Source organism: Bos indicus, chromosome 4 (genome assembly GCF_029378745.1).
Source record: "Bos indicus isolate NIAB-ARS_2022 breed Sahiwal x Tharparkar chromosome 4, NIAB-ARS_B.indTharparkar_mat_pri_1.0, whole genome shotgun sequence".
Classification (NCBI taxonomy): domain Eukaryota; kingdom Metazoa; phylum Chordata; class Mammalia; order Artiodactyla; family Bovidae; genus Bos; species Bos indicus.
The window spans coordinates 80,980,116-80,998,166 of record NC_091763.1 but is presented as its reverse complement, the minus strand read 5'-3'; the positions used below and the strand labels follow the sequence as shown (position 1 = coordinate 80,998,166).

The window sequence follows — 18,051 nt, the reverse complement described above, 5'->3', positions numbered from 1 at the left end:
TTACAGTCTGGAGCCACTGTTGAGGTCTGCTGCCAAGAGGCATATGGGGAAGGAGAGGAGTTGAGGGACTGAGATCTTAGATCTGTCTACTCATTGACTTTGGTGGTCATCTCGGACGAGTAGCCTGGTCTGCTTCATTGTTTAATCTGCAGTGTGCAAAAAGAGTTAATGAAAGAGCTGTATTATTTAATACCATTTCCATGCCAGTGGCTTCATTAATCAGTTTCCAGTTATTGTTCCATATACTTCTTGCAGCATGGGCTTCCCTGGTGGCTCAGAAGGTAAAGAATCAGCCTGCAATGCAGGAGACCACAGTTTGATTCCTGGGTAGGGACATTCCCCTGGAGAAGGGATAGGCTACCTGTTCCAGTATTCCTGGGCTTTTCTGGTGGCTCAGAAGGTAAAGAATCTTCCTATAATGCAGGAGACCCCAGTTTGATTCTTGGGTTGGGAAGGTCCCCTAGAGGAGGGCATGGCAACCCACTCCAGTATTTTTGCCTGGAGAATCCCCATGGACAGAGGAGCCTGGAGGGCTACAGTCCATAGGGTCTCAATGAATTGGACATATGCAGCGGCTCAGCACAGCACAGGTACCATGATAAAGTTGTAGAAGGCTGCTATGGGCATATATGGTCTGCAGGGAGATCAAATAACTTTAGGGAAATCAGATGCTGAGATGAATTTTGAAACATGAGAAAGAGTTAATAAATCAAGAGGGTAGGGAAAGGGTATTCTGTTGACAAATAATAGTGTTCTGTGAAGTTATGTGGGTGGGTAACTGCTGCTGCTGCTAAGTCGCTTCAGTCATGTCCGACTCTGTGTGACCCCAGAGACAGCAGCCCACCAGGCTCCCCTGTCCCTGGGATTCTCCAGGCAAGAACACTGGAGTGGGTTGCCATTTCCTTCTCCAATGCATGAGAGTGAAAAGTGAAAGTGAAGTCGTTCAGTCATGTCCAACTCCTAGCGATCCCATGGACTGCAGCCTACCAGGCTCCTCTATCCATGGGATTTTCCAGGCAAGAGTACTGGAGTGGGGTGCCATTGCTTTCTCCAGGGTAGGTAACTAGATGGGGTGAATTGCTGCTCCTAACTGTGATGAAGGTTTCTTGAGACCTTTCTTGAGGTTTCTTGAGATGAAAAATGAAGGAATAAAAGTCAACAGATTATGTCAACTGCTTTTTCCAAAGATTACATCTTACATACATTGCTATGTATAAAATAGATAAATAGTGAAAACCTACTGTAGAGCACAGGGAAAGAAAAGAAGGTGCACTCTGTAGGACATCCATTATGTTAACCTTAAAAGTACAATCCAATATATACTTTAGGTGCATAAAAATACTGTTGGATCCCACTTATGCAAGTCTACTAGAGTAAACAAATTCATAGATTTATAAAGTTCATTGGTGGATGCCAGGGGTCAGGCGGGAGTGGGAGAGGGAGGAATGGGACTTAGTGTTTAATGGGGACAGAGTTTCAGTTTAGGAAGGTGAGAAATTCAGGAGATAGATGATGGTGAGTGTTGTACAGTAATGTGAATGTACTTAATGCACAGTTAAATATTGTTAAAATAGTATGTTTTATATTATGTGACTTTTACCACAGTTCAGTTCAGTTCAGTTCAGTTCAGTCGCTCAGTCTTGTCCGACTCTGCGACCCCATGAATCGCAGCACACCAGGCCTCCCTGTCCATCACCATCTCCCGGGGTTCACACAAACTCACGTCCATTGAGTCGGTGATGCCATCCAGCCATCTCATCCTCTGTCGTCCCCTTCTCCTCCTGCCCCCAATCCCTCCCAACATCAAAGTCTTTTCCAATGAGTCAACTCTTTGCATGAGGTGGCCAAAGTACTGGAGTTTCAGCTTTAGCATCATTCCTTCCAAAGAACACCCAGGGCTGATCTCCTTCAGAATGGACTGGTTGGATCTCCTTGCAGTCCAAGGGACTCTCAAGAGTCTTCTCCAACACCACAGTTCAAAAGCATCAATTCTTCGGTGCTCAGCTTTCTTCACAGTCCAACTCTTACATCCATACATGACCACAGGAAAAACCATAGCCTTGACTAGATGGATAAAAACATTAAAAAAAAAAAAAGGCAATTAAGACAGACAGATGCCCACAGTAACTGATTTTGAATCTAAGGTCAGTGTTTCACTTTCCCAGTTGAGAACAGATAAGTCAATTGAAATGCATTCTAGGAAAGGGATAAATTAGGAGCTTGGGATTAGTATACACACATACACACATGCACATGCACACACACACACACACACACACACACACTACCATATATAAAATAGATAACCAAGAGGGACCTACTGTATAGCACAGGGAGCTCTACTCACTATCCTGTAATAACATATATGGGAAAATAATCTGAAAAATAATGAATTCATGTACTTATATAACTGAATCACTATGCTGTATACCTGAAACACACAACATTGGAAATCAACTATACTCCAGTTAAATTGAAAAAAAAAAAAAAAAAGGATCATGTCTGTATGTTTCATCTGAATTCTCTAAGTACAGTGGGGGAAATTCTTTTACTGGCTGTTTGTGCTGCTGTGATTTGCTTCACCACTTTCATGGATACAACCCTACTTTGTTATCTTATTTTCGCTTGCCTGGACCATTATACAAGCACACCCTTTCCTCTTTCCAGTTACCCCACTCCAGTATATACTCTCTTGAACCTCAAAGAAGAGGTTTGATCAGGTCTCTCTCCTGCTCATGAGTTTACACAAGCTCTGTAAAGTTTATTCATTAAAACCCAGCTTCCTTAACCTGGAAGCTGTTAAAGGATTAAAGCCATTTTTTTTTTTTTTTTTCTGACTGTAGCTTCAGTATTTCCTTTATCGATCTTGACCAGATCAGCTGCCTGGACACTTTACCAGAATTCAGGCTCACCATTCCTCTGCCTCCAGTCTGGAAGGATGATTGACCCTAATGCCTTGTGCCTGCTGATATGCTTTGTCATCTGTCCTTCAACAAATATTTACTGATTACCTACTGTCTGCTGGGCACTGGAGACTTAGTGCTGGGCCAAACAGTAGATATGACTCTGCTTTCTAAGGAGGTCAGGAAATGCTTCTTTGAGAATTCCCCAAGGCATGCCGCCATCCCTAAGACTGTTTACTAGCTCTGAATTGCAACTAATTCACAGAATATGGCAGGTCTTTCTGAATAGTTGTTAGAAAAGGGCTTTTTCTTCTAGGCTTGGGCCTTTAGTCTTGCCCCAGGTCTTTTCCTTAGATATTAAAATCTCGACCAGGTTTTGGTGATCTAGTGTCTAATATTTGAATTCTAATACCTACCACTTGTGTTATTTGTTCCTTTATCAAGACCAAGTCTAGGTGATCTGAGGAACTAAGAACTCTTTGTATGTTTTCGTTTGATTCCTAGATGTCAGTGAATACAGTTAAAATGTATTCAAAAGCATCTAACTTAGTCTTAAATATACAATATACACACAATATGATAAGGGCAAGTAGGAGCAGTAGAAATATGTTGTGTGGTTCATGTGGCAGTGTTTTGTTAGTATTAAGAATGGTGTGTAATTAAAATTTTAATAAATAAATTATTTATTTGCTGGTATTTTTTTAGTAGTTAGTATGTGGCAGGCCCCATGCTAAAAGTTACCATATGTATTACCTCATGTAACAATTTAAACCTTGGGAAAAACTGTCAACACACCTTTCATTGATCACATATAACACTTCCTTGGGCTTTTCACAGTTTGGACTTTGGTTTCTTATTCAGACTTACTTTCCACGCTCTTGGAACCCTTGTGACAAACATATTCCTGGCCATCTTGTGTATTGTATTAGCATATTTTTTTCCTTTCTCTAGAATTCATTCTTTTCAAAATCCCATACTTGTGATTGTTATCTCTTCAAGATACTCTAGTCAGTCTATACTGAATATGATTTTTGGCCCTGTTCTTAAATAAAGTAGATGTTCAGCAAATATTAAACATCAGATGCTTTGGGTAGATTTGCTAACATCTCATTTATGCTAGGAAGACATTCTGTAACAGCCAAATAATCAATGAGATTTAAGATGGTTCATTGCTCTTCATCCTGCCATCTTAAAGAACTAACCAGAGTGAAACAAACATCCTCTCTAAATCATATAATCATTAAGAATCACTAGTACTTATTTTGAGAACTTCCCATGATTTAAGAAGATTTTAAATTGTGTTTGAATAAAGCAGGTTCTAAGAAGTCTAGTATATAGCTGTTTGCACCACTAGGTACTCAATTTTTTTAATGAATGGATCCTATGAGATAGATACTATTATTATCATTTTAAAAATGGGATGCCTGAGACACCAAGAAGTTAGATACCTTGCCTGGGTGGTACAAAATAGCAAGCAACAGAGCTGACACCTTAACTGATATGTCTTTGAGGCTTGGCAATATTTCCAACTCTGTCAATAGTTAATCCAGATAAAATCGTAAATGGAGTATCATTTTATATTCAATTTCATTATTACTCGTTTTCATGTTACCCATCTAGGAATATTTAGACTCCCAAATATTGTGATTAGTGACTGTAGAAAAATATTAATGTCACTGCTGATGCATGTCATATCTGGTAAAAAAGTACATGTTAAAGTGCCTAAAATCACAGGTTATTTTGTAGAAAAAATAGGACTAAATTTATTTAAAAACAAACTTTCAAAATATGTTTATAAATCTGCTAAAAGCTTTGCTTGAACTTTACAGTGCCTTCTCCTCAGAATAATTGAAAAAAAATATTAAAAACTTCTTCTAAATGGTCAACAGTTGCTGTTTTTTTCACTTTTTAAAATGTTACTAAGAACACATATGCCAGATTTCATTTAACTGCATTTTTATAGTTCAGTCATTAACCTACTGAAAAAAAGTAGCTTAAATGGAAACACTGACATAAACCTTATTACACTGGCTCCAATGTGTTGCTATCATAAAGTATCCATCTTCTATATGTGTATGTTTTCATAGGATACTATTGAAAAGGTAATGGAAAATTAATGTTGCAATGGAGAATTTGATTCTTTGTATATATATTTAAACACTCTAGCACAGTGTATGTTTACAACATCAAGCAGTTTATTTGGAATTAAGGTTTATCATAAATTTTATGATATTTAAAACATATTTTACAACTGGCCATATATTATTTCTGCTCCCTATTTTGAAGTTTATCTCATTTCTTTGACAAAATATTTGTTATGCGTCTCTCCTTGGACTGGTACCATACTATTTATAATGTCTTCAATAAGAAAAATAAGTCTTAGGTGATCAATAACACTATCCCTTACAGATCATTTTTCTGATTAAATTTGAAAATGTACTCTGCCATGGTGGGATAGTGTGTCAAATGGTAGAAATAACTGAGCATGAAATAATTTAAAAGATATCATCATTGAAAGGTAGCCTTACTGCTTATGGAAATGTAAATTGATGCTGAAGCTGAAGCTCCATTACTTTGGCCATCTGATGTGAAGAGCTGACACACTGGAAAAGACCCTGATGCTGGGAAAGATTGAAGGCAGGAGGAGAAGGTGACGGCAGAGGACCAGATGGTTGGATGGCATCACCAACTCAATGGACATGCGTTTGAGCAAACTCTGGGATATGGTGAAGGACAGGGAAGCCTGGCGTGCTGCAGTCCATGGGGTCACAAACAGTTGGACAAGACTGAGCAACTGAACAAATAACAGCAGACGCTATGGAGAATAGTATGGAAATTTCTTAAAAAGCTAAAATAGAGTTACCATATGATCCAGCAACCCTACTCCAGGGTATGTGGCTCTAATTTGAAAAGATATATGCACCCCAATGTTCATAGCACCACTATTTATAATAGCCAAGACATGAAAGTAACCTAAATGTCCATCAATAGACGAGTGAATAAAGATGTTGTGTACATATACAATGGAATATTACTAAGCCATAAAAAAGAATGAAATAATGTTATTTGAAGCAAGACAGATGGACCTAGAAGTTATTATTACTTACTAAGTGAAGTAAGTCAGATAGAGAAAAATATCATGATATCACTTACATATACATATATATATATGTATATGTTCTTTTTCATGTTCTTTTCCATTAAGTTTATTACAAGATATTGAATAAAGTTCTCTGTGTTATATAGTAAGTCCTTGTTGTTCATATATTTTATATATAGTAGTGTGAAATGTTAATCCCAAATCCAAATTTAACCCTCTCACCCTTTCCCCTTTTGTAACTATAAATTTGTTCTTTATGTCTATTTCTGTTTTGTAAAAACATTCATTTGTATCATTATTTTAGAGAACAGTGAAAAAGCCAGCTTAAAACTCAACATTCAAAAAACGAAGATCATGGCATCTGGTCCCATCATTTCATGGCAAATGGAGAAACAATGGAAACAGTGACAGACTTTATTTTCTTGGGCTCCAAAATCACTGTGGATGGTGACTGCAGCTATGAAATTAAAAGATGCTTGCTCCTTGGAAGAAAAGTTATAACAAACCTAGACAGTGTATTAAAAAACAGAGACAGTACTTTGCCAACAAAAGTCTGTATAGTCAAATCTATGGTTTTTCCAGTAGTCATGTACAGATGTGAGAGTTGGATCATAAAGAATGCTGAGTGCTGAAGAATTAATGCTTTTGAACTGTGGTGTTGGAGAAGACTCTTGAGAGTCCCTTGAACTGCAAGGAGATCAAACCAGTCAAACCTAAAGGAAATCAACCCTGAATATTCATTGGAAGGACTGATGCTGAAGCTGAAGCTCTAGTACTTTGGCCACCTGATGCAAAAACCGACTCATTGGAAAAGACCCTGATCCTGGGAAAGATTGAAGGCTGGAGGAGAAGGGGACAACAGAGGACAAGATGGTTGGATGGCATCACCGACTCAATGGACATGAGTTCAAGCAAACTATGGAAGATGGAGAAGAACAAGGAACCTGCGATGCTGCAGTCCATGGGGTCACAAAGAGTCGGACATGACTGAATGATTGAACAACAAAACAATATATATGTGTGTGTATCCCTTGTGGCTCAGCTGGTAAAGAATCTACCTGCAACGTGGGAGACCTGAGTTTGATTCCTGGGTTGGGAAGATCCCCTGGAGAAGGGAAAGGCTACCCACTCCAGTATTCTGGCCCAGAGAATTCCATGGACTGTATAGTCCACGGGGTCATAAAGAGTCAGACATGACTGAGTGACTTTCACTTTCATATATGTATGAATCACTTTATTGTATACCTGAAACATTGTATATCAACTATACGTCAATAAAAAGTCAAACACACATTAAAAATAGTTATCATCCACCTCTTCCTCCTTGTCCTCATGGCATAATCAGAGAAACTTGCCTATGTAGTTTTCATAGAGAAGGGAATCAAGGCTATAGGAGTGTGGGAACATCTGCAAGCCTGTAAGGTAATTTCTTTTTATACATACTTGATAGAGGTGTAGATGTGTGGAACAGTAGTAAATATGGAAGAATTTTGTGATTTGAGACTATAATGAATGTCTTGTCGATCTAATCATCTTACCTATCAATTTGTGAATCTTGAGAAGAAATGAGTACTTTTCCTCTAGACCTAGAGCTTCTAGCACATTGTAGGCAATTTTCAAGAAGGGGGTTGAGAGCATTGATGTTTTGAAGCTGTGTACCTGTTGACAGATTACCTATCTATGCTTCAGCTTTCATCCTGGTAAAATGGAGATAATATAATAGTAGTATCTAGCTAAAAAGGTTGCTGGGAGGCTTACAAGAGTCATTACATAATAAGAATTCAATAAATTTTACTATTATTATTATTTAAATAGCAAGAAGATTTAAGTTAGTTTGAGAAGAGTGGCAAAGCAGAGCCAAATAATCTTGGGTTCTTGTCTTGGTTTCTTATTTGTGTTCAGCAAAGCTGTTGTACTCTCTGAGACCTGATTTTTCTTATAAGTAAAGTGGGAATAGTCATACATATTTTGCAGGCTTGTTGAAAGAATATTTTGAATGTAAATTACCATGCAAAGAGTCAGACCCAATACTGAGTGCTTGATGAATGAGGCCATTATAATTATTTACCAAAAAAAAAAAAAAAAAACCCCACACATAATCAGATTGAGTGCCTAAGGACACTATGTCTTAACAAAGTAGCATTACTTTACTCAGGAACATAAAGAACAAAGGTTAGTGTTCTCCAGAATTCATGTAGTTGACATTACCTCTCAGCCAAAAGAAATATATTGCAGAGAAAGTGGTTGTAAATGCTATGTTCTATTTATACATGATGAGGGTGTTGTGAACTCTGGAGCCACATTTTAAATATCTTGTGTGTGAGGGCTTTCTTGTTTCTTACCTTATAAAATTTTCTTGTTTTAAATGTCTCGAAGTGCATGTAAACATATATAAGCTAGTCCCAAACACTCATAATAAAATAAGCAAAATCTTCTCGACCAGACCATTTTCTTTCTTTTTCACTGTTTTATTGTAATCCTCCTATCAGGATTTCGTGTTTGATCTTAAAATCACAGAATTTAATAGCTGGAAGGGATCAGTCTAACACCCTAAATTTGTTTGTCAGGGATCTATGACCTGACAAGTTGAAGTGATTGCCTAAGGCCATATAGTAAGTTAGTAGCAGAATTCTGGTCTCTTGTATCAAAGACAACATTCAGGGGTGAGAAATGACACTGGATCAGGACAGAATTTAAGCTTTTATTATTTAGGAGTGGTGGTACTGGGGCCCTACAAAGTGTAGTCTGCATATGTGTATGACATTCAGCATATAGCTGAAAGAAAAGATTGGATAAGGCTGGTTCTGGGGACCCTTATCTGGTGGCAGAGGCTGACCCATACATTCTAAGGCATCTTATGATCTCAGTTATGGTCAGGTAATATTATCTGGAGAAGGCAATGGCACCCCACTCCAGTACTCTTGCCTGGAAAATCCCATGGATGAAGGAGCCTGGTAGGCTGCAGTCCATGGGGTCGCTAAGAGTCGGACACAACTGAGCGACTTCCCTTTCACTTTTCACTTTCATGCATTGGAGAAAGAAGTGGCAACCCACTCCAGTGTTCTTGCCTGGAGAGTCCCAGGGACGGGGTAGCCTGGTGGGCTGCCGTCTATGGGGTCACGCAGAGTCGGACACGACTGAAGCAACTTAGCAAACAAACAAATATTATCTAAGGGCTTTCCATGTGGTACTAGTGGTAAAGAAAACACCTGCCAATGGAGGAAACATAAGATAGATGGGTTTGATCCCGGAGTTGGGAGGATCCCCTGGAGGAGGGCATGGCAACCCACTCCAGCATTCTTGCCTGGAAAATTCCATGGTCAGAGAAGCCTGGCGGGGTAAATCCATGAGGTCACAAAGACTCGGACACCGCTCAAGTGAGTTAGCACACATGTAGCATGCAATATTATCTAAGGATGTCAGGTTGAACCAGAAAGGTAAGCATCAGGTAAATATCTCAGCAGTGGGCTGTGAAAAGAAGAGAAGTGAAAAGCAAAGGAGAAAAGGAAAGATATACCCATTTGAATGCAGAGTTATAAAGAATAGCAAGGAGAGATAAGAAAGCCTTCCTCAGCAATCAGTGCAAAGAAATAGAGGAAAACAATAGAATGGGAAAGACTAGATATTTCTTCAAGAAAATTAGAGAAACCAAGGGAACACTTCATGCAAAGATGGGCTTAATAAAGGACAGAAATGGTATGGACCTAACAGAAGCAGAAGACATTAAGAAGAGGTGACAAGAATACACAGAAGAACTGTACAAAAAAGATCTTCATGACCCAGATAATCACAGTGATGTGATCACTCAGACTCACCTAGAGCCAGACATCCTGGAATGTGAAGTTAAGTGGGCCTTAGGAAGCATCACTACGAACAAAGTTAGTGGAGGTGATGGAATTCCAGTTGAGCTATTTCAAATCCTAAAACATGATGCTGTGAAAGTGCTGCACTCAATATGTCAGCAAATTTGGAAAATTCAGCAGTGGGCCACAGGACTGGAAAAGGGCAGTTTTCATTCCAGTCCCAAGAAAGGCAATGCCAAAGAATGCTCAAACTACCACACAACTGCACTCATCTCACAGGCTAGTAAAGTAATGCTCAAAATTCTCCAAGCCAGGCTTCAGCAATACATTAACTGTGAACTTCCAGATGTTCAAGCTGGTTTTAGAAAAGGCAGAGGAACCAGAGATCAAATTGCCAACATCCGCTGGATCATTGAAAAAGCAAAGGAGTTTCAGAAAAACATCTATTTCTGCTTTATTGACTATGCCAAAGCCTTTGACTATGTGGATCACAATAAACTGTGTAAAATTCTGAAGGAGATGGGAATACCAAGCCACCTGACCTCCCTCTTGAGAAACCTATATGCAGGTCAGGAAGCAACAGTTAGAACTGGACATGGAACAACAGACTGGTTCCAAATAAGAAAAGGAGTACATCAAGGCTGAATATTGTCACCCTGCTTATTTAACTAATATGCAGAGTGCATCATGAGAAATGCTGGCCTGAAATAAGCACAAGCTGGAATCAAGATTGCTGGGAGAAATATTAATAACCTCAGATATGCAGATGACACCACCCTTATGGCAGAAAGTGAAGAAGAACTAAAGAGCCTCTTGATGAAAGTGAAAGAGGAGAGTGAAAAAGTTGGCTTAAAGCTCAACATTCAGAAAACTAAGATCATGGCATCTGGTCCCATCACTTCATGACAACTAGATGGGGAAACAGTGGAAACAGTGGCTGACTTTATTTTCCTGGGCTCCAAAATCACTGCAGATGGTGATTGCAGCCAAAGGTTATGACCAACCTAGACAGCTTATTAAAAAGCAGAGACATTACTTTGCCAACAGAAGTCCATCTAGTCAAAGCTATGGTTTTTCCAGTGGTCATGTATGGATGTGAGAGTTGGACTATAAAGAAGGCTGAGCACTGAAGAACTGATGCCTTTGAACTGTGGTGTTGGATAAGACTCTTGAGAGTCCCTTAGACTGCAAGGAAATCCAACCAGTCCATCCTAAAGGAGATCAGTCCTGGGTGTTCATTGGAAGGACTGATGTTGAAGCTGAAACTCTAATACTTTGGCCACCTGATGCGAAGAGCTGACTCATTAGAAAAGACCCTGATGCTGGGAAATATTGAGGGCAGGAGGAGAAGGGGCAACAGAGGATGAGATGGTTGGATGGCATCACCGACTCTATGAAATGAATTTAGCATAGAGTCTGTCATGAGTAGTAAACAGTAAAGAGTAGTCTTCACTAAAATCCCAAGTGATCAGGCTCTTTGAAGCGTGATATCTGTTACAGGGAGAAAATTCTATCCCTTGCAAAAGTGCTTAGAAAACTTACTAGGTTAGTAGGTTCTCAGAGTCCTATCAAAGTCACTCTCAATTTAGGATAATATTCTAGTCTGAAAGATAAAAGGGGTACTTAGTAGAGAAATTGAGGCAGAAACAGATTCCCCGAGCAGGACAACAAGGTGGGTATTTAGTATTTTTAAGGAATGCAGCATAGGGAATATTGTGCTTTCCTGTGTTTGCAAGTGAGCCGGGTACATCTCAGACGCAGGATATTCAGAGTATAAGACAAATTTCACTGACTGTCCTGACTAGATTCAAAGATCATTGGTGGCCTTCCCTCCTGGTTAGTATCTATTGTTATTAGCTACTTTAAAACTTACTCATGGTTAGTAAACATCTTCTTTTAGCTATGGCATTTTCTAAAGACTTTTTTTTGTTGTTGTTGTTTTTGTCTTTGCTGTTCCAAAATCAATTTTTAATTGATACGATGAGTGCCTATGGCTTTATTCACATTTTGGTTTTAGAATGCTGCTCCACGTGTCAATAAGACCATTTAATAATTTGAACTCCGGAAAGACAGAAGACATTTCAGTTCTGTTAGCCCTCTCGTTTCTCCCTTTATCCACAAGATCATAAGCTTTTATGTTGGACTTTTGAGAGTATATTATTCATATTTGTCTCCCCATGCCTAATATAGTATTCAGAAATTATGATAGGTGAATGTTAGACAGGTACTGAATGAATGAATGTTGGTGGCTTGAATAAATATTCTGGGACAAACAATAACTTATTAACTTTTGGATGTTTTGTGGCATGTGCTGAATGTTCTTTTGATTTTCTTCATAAGAGTACCTATTTGAAAAAATAAAATCTATGAAATTCTTTATAAATTATAATATGCTCTGCTAAAAGCGGCCTTGTCACTGATTTTATTATTATCTTGGGAACCTGGAAAAAGCACACCCTCTGAATAAGGACCCAAGTCTAGGAGTAAGGACAGTACTGAAATAGACCAACCTTAACAAAGCCAATTCTTGATGAGATCAAGGCGAGCTTTCAAGTAATTCAGTGTGCCTGTCAAAACTCAACAGAAACATTGCAAAATTTTATAGGAAATTAACATAATCCAGAGCTTTTGAAATGTAAGCTGTATAATGTTTAGTGGATACATTTGTAGATATGTGAAAAAGCTGGAAAAAATAACTGATAAGAAAGATAAAAAATAATCAACTGAATCAGACACAGAGATGATCCAAAAACTGGAATGAATAGACAGGGACTTCTGCTTGCTGTCCTGTGGATCTTGTGGAATAGTATTGGGTTAACCAAAAAGTTCATTCAGGTTTTTCTGTAACATCTTGTTGAAAAACCAGAACAAACTTTTTGGCTAACCCAAATAGCACATCACCCAGCTTTCTCTCTCTCTCTCTTTTTTTCCCTCAGCGTCCCTCAGAGTATACTATATCCTGATACTGTATACTGTATCTCTGAGACAAGTGAGATGGAAACCTTGTCCCTTAGGCAGCCTCTTGAAAATCCTACACATTGGATGTACATTTTGGTCTTCTTTTTTGCTCTCTGGCAGGAAGGCAATGGCACCCCACTCTAATACTTTTGCCGGGAAAATCCCATGGATGGAGGAGGCTGGTAGGCTGCAGTCCATGAGGTCGCTAAGAGTCGGACATGACTGAGTGACTTCACTTTCACTTTTCACTTTCATGCATTGGAGAAGGAAATGGCAACCCACTCCAGTGTTCTTGCCTGGAGAATCCCAGGGACAGGGGAGCCTGGTGGGCTGCCATCTATGGGGTCGCACAGAGTCGAACATGACTGAAGCGACTTAGCAGCAGCAGCAGTAGCAGCAGGAAGCCAGCAGCTGGGAGATTTTTCCCAATAATGATGCAATGGGGGGAGGGGTGTAGAAAATGAGTGGCACAAATTTTCTTATTGGCTTTGATGTGGCTGGTTTCACACTCACCTGGGGACCTGGGATTCAGGAGCCTCTTAACCATTTTCTGGATTTCTTACAAGGGGAATTGGTCTATACATTGTTGTTGGGGGAAGAGGGTCTGGGGCTTCCTATTCTGCCATCTTGTTGATGTCATCTGACATCCCACCTAATGAGATCTTAGTGATTCATCCCTAACACTGCTTTATTAATTATTATTATTAATAATAGTGCTTTATAATTAATAAATAATAGTGTGTCAGACTCACTCATATATATTAATAGTGTTTTATAATAGTGTTTTAGATTCACGCATATATATTTTTTTGTCTCACTATTCCCTTTTGTATCTCATTCTTTCTAGGTTTTAGTTTTCGTCTTTATAAAGCATATTTTTAAATAAATTGCTTTGGTGAGGATCTGGTGGTAATAAACTGTCTGAGTTTATTAGTCTGAAAATGACATTATTTCAAGATTATTCTTTAAGAATATTTCAGTTAGGTATGAAATCCTATGTTGACATAGTTTCTGTATCTTAGCACTATCCCCTGACTTCTATTATTGCTCTAGAGGTTTCTGCTACCAGCATAAATGACGTTGTTAAAAATGACAGATAACCTCTTGGATGATTTTAATATCCTTACTTTTTTTTTTTTTGATATCCTTCAGTTTTATTCTGGTTTATTTAGATGTAAATTTTTTCTTATTTATCACATTTGTGATCCATTGAGTTTACAGAATTAATTCTGGATATTTCTCAGACATTATTTTTTCATATATAGCTTTTCCCACATTTTCTCTATTCTTTGTACCTATAACTCCATTTGGATGTTTTAATTTTAACCTCCTGGTCTCTTGCTATCACTTTTATATTTTTGATCTCTTCTCTATATGCTTAATTCTAACTAGTTTTTAAAAACCTCTATTCCAGGCAACAATGCTCCTTTCAGATTTCAGATAAGCTCTGTAACCTGCCTGTGCATACAAAGTTGCCTTAGTTGTGTCTGACTCTTTGTAACCATATGGACTATAGCCTTTGTCCCTGAGATTCTCTGGCAAGAAAACCGGAGTAGGTTGCCATCTCCTCCTCCAGGAGATCTTTCTGACGCAGGGATTGAACCCATGTCTCTTACTTTTCCAGCGTTGGCAAGTAGATTCTTTACCACTAGCACCACCCGGGGAGCCCGTAATCTGTTCATTGAGTTTTGAATTTTAATAATATTTTTACTTTTAAAAACTATACCTTGGTCTTTAAAAGGTGTACCCTTTTTTGAGAGTAAGTTATACTTTTTTTCATGTTTGAATCTATCCCTCATTCAAAACTTATTTTAGCCATGATTATTTTATATTTTTTATCTAGAAACACCATTAGTTGAATATCTTGTGATTCTGATTCTGGTCTTTATTGTTTCTGCCAACTCCTGCTCATGGAAACTTATTTTCTTGTATATTGTGTATGTTGGATTGTAGACTCAAAGATAATTGGACTAGCTCAGTGTAAATCCCTTTCAATTTAACTTGAGGAAGTCCTTCTAAGTTGGGTTTGTATTTACTTCTTGCATAGCATCCTAAGGGACCTAATGGAAAGCAGGGGCCATTTTTTGGCTTTTGCTATTCAGACCCTACCCATAGATTTGAACTACTTTAGGGAAAAACTGGGAGAAGTAAATGGCAACCCACTCCAGTATTCTTGCCTGGAGAATTCCATGGACGGAGGGGCCCAGTAGATCCATGGGGTCGCTAAGAGTCGGACATGACTGAGCAACTTCACTTTCACTTTTTACTTTCATGCATTGGAGAAGGAAATGGCAACCCACTCCAGTGTTCTTGCCTGGAGAATCCCAGGGACAGAGGAGCCTGGTGGGCTGCCATCTATGTGGTTGCACAGAGTTGGACATGACTGAGGTGACTTAGCAGCAGCAGCAGGGAAAAACCATGGTTCACATTATTCAGAAAAGTCTTTTTTTCTCCTATCTTTTCTCATGAAATAGATCTTTCTTATTTACACTTTAACTGATAGAGTAGCCTTTTATGTTTTCCAACTTTATGATGGTGTTACCAACTTTGAAAAATTTAGGACGAGTTTTGGAGAAGGCAATGGCACCCCATTCCAGTACTCTTGCCTGGAAAATCCCATGGATGGAGGAGCCTGGTAGGCTGCAGTCCATGGGGTCGCTAGGAGTCGGACATGACTGAGCGACTTCACTTTCACTTTTCACTTTCATGCATTGGAGAAGGAAATGGCAACCCACTCCAGTGTTCTTGCCTGGAGAATCCCAAGAACATGGGAGCCTGGTGGGCTGCCGTCTCTGGGGTCGCACAGAGTCGGACATGACTGAAGCGACTTAGCAGCAGCAGGACGAGTTTGGAAGTGGGTCAGTGTTACAGAGAGGATTCCTGTAGAAGTCATGGTTGAATATCTGGGAGTGAGTTAGGTCACAGAGTTGAAGGAGAAGAAGGAGAGGGTGACTGAGGAGAAAGGCACAGGAATCCCACAGAGTAAGAGGAATTGGGATTGGAAGGAAATAAGACTGTATAGTTTCTCTCCAGGGTAAAACAGGAGTATGTGGTTGGGGGTGAGGCAAGGAGATCAAACAAAAGTGAGGACTTTGAGGGGACTTCCGTAGGGTCCAGTGGTTAAGACTCTGTGCTTCCACTCCAGGGGACTCTGGTTCCATTCCTGGTTGGGGAACATTTTGTGCAACTAGGATCCTGCATGCTGAACAGTATGGCAAAAATGTAAAAATTTTTTAAAAAGTGAAGACTTTGAGAAAAAAATATTGTGATTAAGATGTCATTTGAGAGTAGTTTTCATGAAGTGCTGAATGGGAGTCATCCAGGCATAAAAGGGAGAAATTAATGAATGGTAGGGAATGGAAACAGAGAGGGACAACTATCTGAGAGCAAAATAGTTTGTCATATACAGTTAGGTAATTAAAAACTGATTATTAATTTAACAGTGTGTAGAGAGAAGTTCCTGAAGAACTTAAATTATTTGGTCTTTGCAAATGTCATTCTTTGCTCAGAACAACTGATAAATAAGATTTCTTGATCATTTTTTTTTAAAAAAACACCCTATCTAAATGATTCAGTTCAGTTCAGTCACTCAATTGTGTCCGACTCTTTGCAACCGCACGGACTGCAGCACGCCAGGCTTCCCTGTCCATCACCAACTCCTGGAGTTTACTCAAACTCATGTCCATTGAGTCGGTGATGCCATCCAACCATCTCATACTCTGCCATCCCCTTCTCCTCCTCCCTTCAATCTTTCCCAGCATCAGGGTCTTTTCTAGTGAGTCAATTCTTCGCATCAGGTGGCCAAAGTATTGGAGTTTCAGCTTCAGCATCAGTCCTTCCAATGAATATTCAGGACTGATTTCCTTTAGGATGGACTGGTTTGATTAGCTATCATATTTTAAAAAAATAGAGCTTTGTTAGATGGAAAATATAGATTAAGGTAAAATAAATTGGCATTCTCTTGGTGTTTAGTCAAAACTTTAATTTAGAGCCTTGTATAAAATTGCAAAACATAGTTTATTTTTGAGGGGATAATATTAAATCAGGTTTTAAATAAAGCAGTTAATAAAGCAGTGTTAGTGATACTAACACTGAAGAAAATGAAAGATCACACTCTATAGATTCTTCTGGATGTCAGCAGGGTTCTTGCTCCTATATAGGTCAATCAGTTTGCCCTGCTTTCTTCAAACTTTTCTGTGGAACAGTCTTCTGTGAGGAATTAATTGGTATTCTTACCAAAAAATATTTCATCATCAAACTAATTTGGAAACTTTTTTTTTTTAATTCCAGGTCCCTTTTGGAGTTTCATAAATATTCTAGTACTTTAAGGATTTTGAAAAGTAGGATAAAAAAGCTGTTGAACTTTCATTTCCCAAACTTATTTGAATGCAGAGAAGTTTTGTGTGTGTCGTGCAGAGAGAGAAAAAGAGAGGGAAGATTGTTATTAACATACTCCATAGTATGGAGGGTTTTGTGAAACTAATTTGGGAAATGCTGGCTTAAAATCTTCAGTTTTAAGAAAAAATTTTTTTCAAATAAGTATCAGTTCAGTTCAGTTGCTCAGTCATGTCCGACTCTTAAGGTCCTCCTAATATGTCAGGCCTTGTGCAAAGCAAATAGATTATAAGTCTACAAGATATAGACCCAGCCTTCATTTTTTTTTTAAAGTCTTTATTGAATTTGTTACAATATTGCTTCTGTTTTATGTTTTGATTTTTTGGCCTCCAGGGCATGTGGAATCTTAGGTCCCTAATCAGGGATTGAACCTGAACCCCCTGCATTGGAAGGTGAACTCCCAACCACTGGACCTCCAGGGAAATCCCTGGACTGGGCATTCTTGTTCACTGTTTCCCTCAAACTCCACTATGCAAGAAAACTCTAGTCATATACTGACCCTGAACTTGCATCATATAGCACAGTTTAAAAGATCTAGGATTAAATCTTTTTGGTTCTATAGAGTAGAAATGCAGTCAAACTAACTGATAAACAGGGATGGTGTTTTGATGATGGTTATTCTAACTGGTGTGAGGTGATATATCTCATTGTAGTTTTGATTTGCATTTCTCTAATAATGAGCGATGTTGAGCATCTTTTCATGTGTTTATTAGCTGCCTGTATGTCTTTTTTGGAAAAATGCCTGTTTAGGTCTTCTGCCCATTTATTGATTGGGTTTTTTGTTTTTCTGGTATTGAGTTGTATGAGCTGTTTTTATATTTTGGAAATTAATCTTTTGTCAGTTGTTTCATTTGCTATAATCTTTTCCCATCTTGAGGGTTGTTTTTTCACC

General features: G+C 38.7%; 1 protein-coding gene and 1 long non-coding RNA gene across 14 annotated transcripts in view; both read left to right on the top strand.

The window, feature by feature from the left end:
• LOC139182612 (uncharacterized) overlaps nucleotides 1-8,436 on the top strand; it is a 63,584-nt gene extending 55,148 nt beyond the window's left edge. The window contains exon 2 of the long non-coding RNA XR_011566124.1: nucleotides 6,308-8,436. This is a non-coding gene — a long non-coding RNA (uncharacterized lncRNA). The remainder of the gene's footprint in view (nucleotides 1-6,307) is intronic.
• Nucleotides 1-18,051, top strand: part of SUGCT (succinyl-CoA:glutarate-CoA transferase) — an 861,197-nt gene that overhangs the window by 251,021 nt on the left and 592,125 nt on the right. The gene's annotated exons all lie outside the window — the stretch shown is intronic.